General features: G+C 44.8%; 1 long non-coding RNA gene across 1 annotated transcript; it reads left to right on the top strand.

The window, feature by feature from the left end:
- Nucleotides 1-3643: 3643 nt before the first annotated feature.
- LOC119352197 lies at nt 3644-4598 on the top strand. Its single transcript, XR_005170133.1, has 2 exons — nt 3644-3911; nt 4007-4598. It is a non-coding gene; the product is annotated as an uncharacterized LOC119352197 (long non-coding RNA).
- The last annotated feature ends 2625 nt before the right edge of the window (nt 4599-7223 follow it).

Genomic DNA, 7223 nt, shown 5'->3' with positions numbered 1-7223 from the left:
GGAGGTTGTTTCTTTTATCTTTTTCTTCTGGAGACATGGGCATGGGAGTGGGTTACTTTCCTTTTTTGCACATGGTGGGGATCCGACAGGGAGGAACTTTCCTTAGTTACCGGCCGCCAGATCCGCCCGCCTAGCGCGTGGGCGCTGTGTAGCATCGTCCAAGAAAAAAAACGGATGGTAAGCGAGTTGTGGCACTTGCAGAGAACGTACCCGTCGAGAATAGCCTCACCTTACCTCCTTGAGCTTTGCTGTTCCCGCCGACACAGTCCCGAACAGTAGCTCACCCGAGAAACGTCGCGTCTCACGAGCAGTAGCAGCTCGATCGGCTGGTCTCTGACTGAGATGTGAGTCACAGTGGAGACCAACTCCAACATCGCTCCAACTTACAGCGAGCAACTGTGGCAGCATCTCCGAACATTCCTACTGTAACGGCGGGGGCGACAACGACGACATCGCCGGCCTCTCCGCTGTTGTTCCACTACGGGACGGGACGGCTCGGCCGGCCATGGCCATGGTAGTGTAACATCAGCCATAGCCTCCAGCAGTGTACTACCAGCCACTGCAGGAGTATCTTCCTGTACGTACCGGCCTGCACTGCTAGCTGCAGGCAGGTTAATAATAACTCTTGTTTCTTGGATGGATCAGGTGCATGCATCACTGCATTTCCTGTAAAATATTTGGAACAGCTCCAAGCTGTATATGTTTAGATACATGTTGGTCGATAAGGCGGCGATCAGATGGTTGCGTTGACGCTCTGATCAATGAGTGCAACAAAATGAAGCTTCGGTTGTTTATGTGTGGTCCTTTCCTGAGATAATCAGTGAGGCAAATCAAGGATGCTTTAGTATTAGCGTGCTAGTATCAAAGGTTACCACCACCAATCCACCATGGCTAGTTTATGCTGGCGGCAACTGTGTTTGCCATGCCAAATGCGTCAGCCGTGAGCTCACTACCCATATAACCCTGAATAACAAAGACGATCGATCCATGTTTAACAATGCAATGCACGATGGATGGATCGATCGAGAGGTTGTTGATGCCGAGCAAGTAAAGAACGCCCCAGTTGTTGTACGATGTTTCTGCTTGTGGGTGCCATGCATGCATGCATGCATGTGCCAGCGGTCACACGCGAAAAAAAACTCTAGATCTTCAGATCCATCCAACTCGGCCCAGTTATCTAGGCATTGATGCGAGCAACGTACGCAAGAATCTAGGAGTAGCACAAGAAGCAATGCCAAGTTCCTGAGATTTACCCACGCATGATTTCTGCCAGTGCTCTTGTAAATGCTAGGTACTGTACGTACGTATACAAGGCACTTGAATGGATCATATACACATTAAAACTTGCATGCCGTAAATTTCAAAAAAAAAAAAAAAAACTTGCATGCCGTGGCACAGGACGAACAGCAACAACTCAGACTCACATCATGTGTAGTTTAGTATTCACATGCGATCGGGCGAGATCGATCCAATTACTGCCGTGTCGGAAACAGGCAGTGTATCATAGGGTATCCACGTACGTGTCCGCGCCGTGCCCCATGCGTGCGCCGCCCGCTGGACGAACAGCATATATAAGTTCTCTGACGTTGAAAGGCCGTACGTACGTACGTACGTTGCAACGGAAGTTAATGGAACAGTGTAGGCGTCCAGCGTGCGCACGTATGTAGGCAGCTGGAGACGTGACGGTACAAAGCAAAGACACGACGGACTGTTTTTTGGACCCTTGTCTCGCCCAAGCCGCTCCCACGGGCGGCAAGGCGAACCCTAGCCGCCGCCGCACCAGCCCTCTTCCTCACCTCCTCTCCTCCTCGCCGCCGCCGGGTGAAGCCCGGTCGGCGGCGGCGGCGGCGGCGGGGTCTTCTGGCCCTCCTCCCTTGTTGCTCGCGGCGCGGACGTGACAGCTTGGCAGGGGCGCGTCGCTCGGAGTAAATTACACGATAGTACAACATTTGAGGCGGTGGTGGCGGATTGATACCATTCTTCATAATTTTTACATGTCAGTATCATGTTTGGGACTGCCTGTTATAAAATAGTCTAAACCGCGTATTGACGGTGTATCTGACCGTTAGGGCCCGCCTCTCAGGTGCTGATGTGGCATGTTCTTTTCCAAAAAAGACCCTTACCTCTTATTTAATTACGCATCCATCCCTGGTTTGGTAAAAAGGGCCCTGCCAGGATTTTTTTTAAAAAAAAAACTACAGGCGCGCCCAGGGCAATGCCAGGATTCGAAGTTTCGAACTAGCGATGGCGGGTTCGCAGCGCAACGTCGCTGCCATTGGGCCACAGCACATCTCCTCTTGAAGTGCACGCTTTTCTAGTTTGGACCATTTCGTTTTTTTTTCCTGTACTTGTTTTTATTCCTGTTTTTTTTGCGTGTCTCTTTTGCCTTTTCTCAGATGGGTATTCTTCGGGCCGTACGCAGTGTGCGTATCATATATAGAAAAAGTTACACACATTGTGTATAATGTATGTGTTGGATGAACATTTTTATAGTACGGAAAAAGGTCATCGTATATTTAAATGTTCATCTTATATTTCAATAAGATCATTGTATATTAAAATATGATACACTTTTGTAATATATGATGCAATGAACATTATTTTAATTATATGATGTGATGACGTTTTTTAATATCATATAACCTTTTTCAGTATCGTATAACATTTAATAAGAAAATTTTAATATACACATCTTTTTAATATACGATGAACTTTTTGTAAATAGGGAAACACAAACAAACATATATGTTCACACATTTTTCTTAATATACGGTGTACATTTTTGTATTTATGTTGAACAATTTTCTAATATACGATGAACATTTTTGTAATTTATGTTGAACATTTTCTTAATACATGATGAGTTATTTATTTCATTTCTAAATTTATTATGATAACATTTTTTAATATATGTTATCAACTTTTTAATAATAGTGTGTTTACAAAAATATAATCTCTCCCTAATAATAAAGCACGGATTGGGTCTCCGGGTTCACCGTCACAATACGCTTTCTTCCTGTAAATTTACGCTTTCAGTTTGATTTTAAAACATATGCGAGGTGGTACTAAATTTTGTCAGGTTCACCGTCGCCCACCCGTCCCACCTCGATCGCTATGAGTTTTTTCGTCCGTCCCCCTGGCTGCTGTCCCCATGGGCCTGGTTGTCGTCCCTAGGTGTTGGGCCTGCTCCCTCGAACCTCTACCTCGCTAGCGCAGTTAATTTGTCCATCCCTCTCACGATACAGACCCTCTTTTGGAGTCGAACACGAATCCCATGCCGCCTTCCCTAACCTCTCCCATAAATATCGGCTCAGGCAGAGAGAGGAGGGGATCCATGGAGGCAGGGGAGCATACAAATCGTTGCGGGTCGAGGTTAAAGGTACCCCAAAAGTTCGGCTCTCGCTCGATCCGACCGAGTGACATCCGCAAAGGGCGGCGGCGGCGCACGGGCTCGACGCCCAAAACGACGGTGGCATCAGGATCCAGGAGAGCAGCTTAGGGGTTCTCCGGGGCGGCGCCATGGTTGCTCCCGCGACGAGGACGCGGCACTCCCCTTCTGGTGCGGCGCACGAGGGAAGGAGGAGGGGATCGACCCCAAGACTGGGGCTGAGGCCGGCAGCGCCGTCCACACGAGCCTCACCGGCGGTGCCCTCTACACCTTCTCGCTCACCCCCGTCACTTTCTCGCTCACCACCGTCGTAGTAGTCATCCTCGACGCCGTAAGGCACAAATGGGCATCCCGGCGGGAGTAGTCATCCTTGACGCCGTCAGCTCTGTACAAGGCACCAATCGTATCTTCGACGGCCACTAGTTCTCCTACTATGCCTCCGTCACCTCCGCCAGCATTGTTTGGCTGGCAAGGTCACGTCACCAGGGACTCCATATTCATCGCCAAAGAACTCCGACTTCAGGTGACCTCCCTGCTGCCGTTTGCTTTTGCCGCTGCCCTGCGTCGACGACTTTCAGTTGGCTGATTACCGATGTGATTCTTCTGAAAACTCTGCAGGAACAGAGTAGCATAGCGGGGCTAGCAGCGACAAGTAGCAACAGCAGGGACGAGCTCAGGAGGAAAATCAGACCTCCTTTTGTTGAATACAGAGCAAGCTAGAGAACATACAAAAATACAAAGCAAAGCTTCACCGAAGTGCACGAATTGTTTAATAAGTACGGTTGCTGCAATGAATTAACGACCTAGGAGCTGTTTGGTTACAACGAGGTAATTCATTATTCAGGTTTGTTCACAATTATTTAATTTTCACTGTTTTGGATCCTGTACTATGCACAATATAATTTGTAGAATGTTTTATCTTTGCAAATAAGGGAAATAATGATCCAAAATTGGAGAAGATGGTGAAAACCAAATGTTTATGTGATTTGATATGATGTACTTAGTAATTAACTTTCCCTACCTACATCTTTTAAAAGTGTCTATATCATGTTTTCGTCAGCTCCGGCATCTTCAAGAGCTTTGTCATGCCCTATTATTTTCAATTTAGTCTGTGTCCGCATCAACTGAATTCGGTCGGTTCAATTCAATTCATCAATTTTTTGTATATTTGATGCATTATTAACCATAGCAACGCACGGGCATTTATTTGTGGGACTTGATGCCGGATATAGACAAATTGCATGTTCTCTTAGGGCATCTGCAATTGATGGACGCCAGGATTTATTTCCCGATAGACCGGAAGTTGCGTTAGTTGTTCCCAGTGTGCCCGGTACCAATAGATGCATTGAGCGCTTTCTCTTTTCCTGGGCACGCGAGTAAAGAAACGGGTAGCCGGGCCTACGTATTTAGAGCTGCTGATAAGCGCCTAGCATTGAATGAGAAGGCGCTTACTTTTTTCTTAATTTTTTGATGTTTAACTTTTTACTCTTAAGTGCCTACACAAGAGTCTAGCATTGCAGATGTCCTTAAGCTATAGGCTATCGTAGTGGTTTTACCAATCACAAATAAGCGACCAATGATGAAACAATAGTACAAATTTAGAGCACAATACATCATGATCTATTGGAAATTACATGTTCCATATTTGACATATCAACCAGTCAAAGTGGCCAAACTTGAGCATATAGTTAATCGAGCACGAAACAGTTCATTGAGTGCGAGCTTTGTTGACAGCCCTACCGGTTGGAGGTAAACAAATACCTTTCCCCCCTTTTTTCATAAAATCAAATGCTTGTACTAATGTTGATTCCATGCATTTTCATACATTATTCAACATTTTTGTGCGTTAGTAAAAAAGCCATTCTTTTAATTCACATTATTGAGCTAGGAAAATGGACAGAATTATTCTTTTTGTCCCGTTGCAACGCACGGGCTCTTTTGCTAGTAAATATACGAGTAAGTAAAAAAACTGTGTGTTGGGCATATAATTTTTGCAATAGTTGTGTATTTGAATAATATAATGAGGTTACACAATAATTGTGCATGCTTGTGGTCCTAGCGAGGACACATAAAATTTGGGCCGTGCATGTAATAGTATCTTCTAAAAAAAGTCCACTTAATTCTTATTAAATATTTAAATTAACGGAAATGTTAAAAATTGGACAAAAATGTAATAATATTATAATTAAAAAAAGAAAAATGAGTAATTAACGGAACGTATCCGCGATGGGCCCAACAGCCAGCCCAGCCGTGTTCAAGATGCTATAAAAGAAATCTCGCATCTTATGTAGCACCTGCGACCAAGTGGCCTGGTGGTTTGCGCGGGGACATATATGTTCTTATGATTCAACATCAATTGTGATTGAGTTTTTTTTCTTGTTATTCTCTCTCTCTATCCCTCCCTTTCTCTCATCAGTTCGACTACTTATTCCTGCATGTATTAGGACAATTTCTTCAAGAAGCAGCTCTATGAAAGTATGCAAGTCAAATCTCCAAACGACTTTCTTGCACACAACACACACAATCTACCAAAGATGAGCAACTAATTGAGAACTCAAAAGCAAAGTGCATGTATTCAAATGTAAGCCATGTCGGTACACATACCTCCACCCTGAAGTAGGAATTTGGAACACTAAAAGAGATAGTAGTGGCTATATTCACCATGTGGATCTCAATACCACATTATGTTATCCTCTACAAGCACATCAAAGCTACACAAAGATATGGCCAAATATTAAACTTCCAACCGAAGAAATTCGTTTTTCATCTCTTCTTAGCAATTGCAACGATCTGTCATATACTATCGAACATATATTTTTTGGGATAACAATTAACATTTGCTTTTGCAAAAACTCACTACCGTAATATTTTGTTTCTCTATTAGATCTTACTAAAAAAAACATAAGAACACATGAATATAAGGAATTAAAATCCCCTTTTCGAGCCTACAAGACATTCATTCTGGTTAGAACAACGTGATATGTGTCATCTTGGAACCGTAACCACTAACCAGCGAGGCCACTCTTAGCGTTCTCCGATCTGCGTCTTCTTAGGAGGCAGCCTCATCAACCCGTCTCGGACGTTGTTACACAATCTATGGGTCACAACATATTTGGTTGTTGCCCCTCTACTTTTGCTATATCGCCCAGAGAATGACCAACATGGCCTTGGTACGGTAATGGCTGGACTTCATCATCTTGTCGAGCATGACAGGAACAATCTCTTTGGCGTAGGACCTTGGCGCAACCGACAGCGATCAGGTGGGCATTGTATCATGAAGAGGCAGCACCAGGACTTTGAATAGATGAACCTCGAGGTGAGTAGGCATTGCGAACTGCGTCTCTGCTCGGCGCCCGTCATGAGACGTGCAGTCAGCCGGCGAAGCAGTGTTTTGATTCTTTACCGTCCGATTCATATCTCCTTGCAGACATAGCTGAATCTGAATCCCCCCTCTTTCCACCTGCACACGTTGGTTAACCTCCCATGCACTACACCATATGCACACACACATACACGGTACACCACCATGAGCTTCAGTTACTTTTTTTTACAAACAGTTGAGCCGCTATCAATCATGCATGCATGTATGTACAAAACAACTGTTTCATGGAGGAAAGCAAATTCAGATATTAAGCTTACCGGTCTAGCTCCTTCCTCAAGGTGGAAAAGTCATTTCTCGACACCCTCCAGCTGCCAGAGCACATCATCCACCGTCAGTGGCTCCATCTCAATCAAACACCCTGGTGCGCACAACCTGCAACCAGTCTATGACATCGTTTTCAGATACATAAATGCCACCAATTGATTCATCTCGTCAGGATACAACAATATACAT

The sequence above is a fragment of the Triticum dicoccoides genome, chromosome 2A (assembly GCF_002162155.2).
Source record: "Triticum dicoccoides isolate Atlit2015 ecotype Zavitan chromosome 2A, WEW_v2.0, whole genome shotgun sequence".
NCBI lineage: Eukaryota > Viridiplantae > Streptophyta > Magnoliopsida > Poales > Poaceae > Triticum > Triticum dicoccoides.
This window is presented reverse-complemented; position numbering and strand designations above follow the sequence as displayed.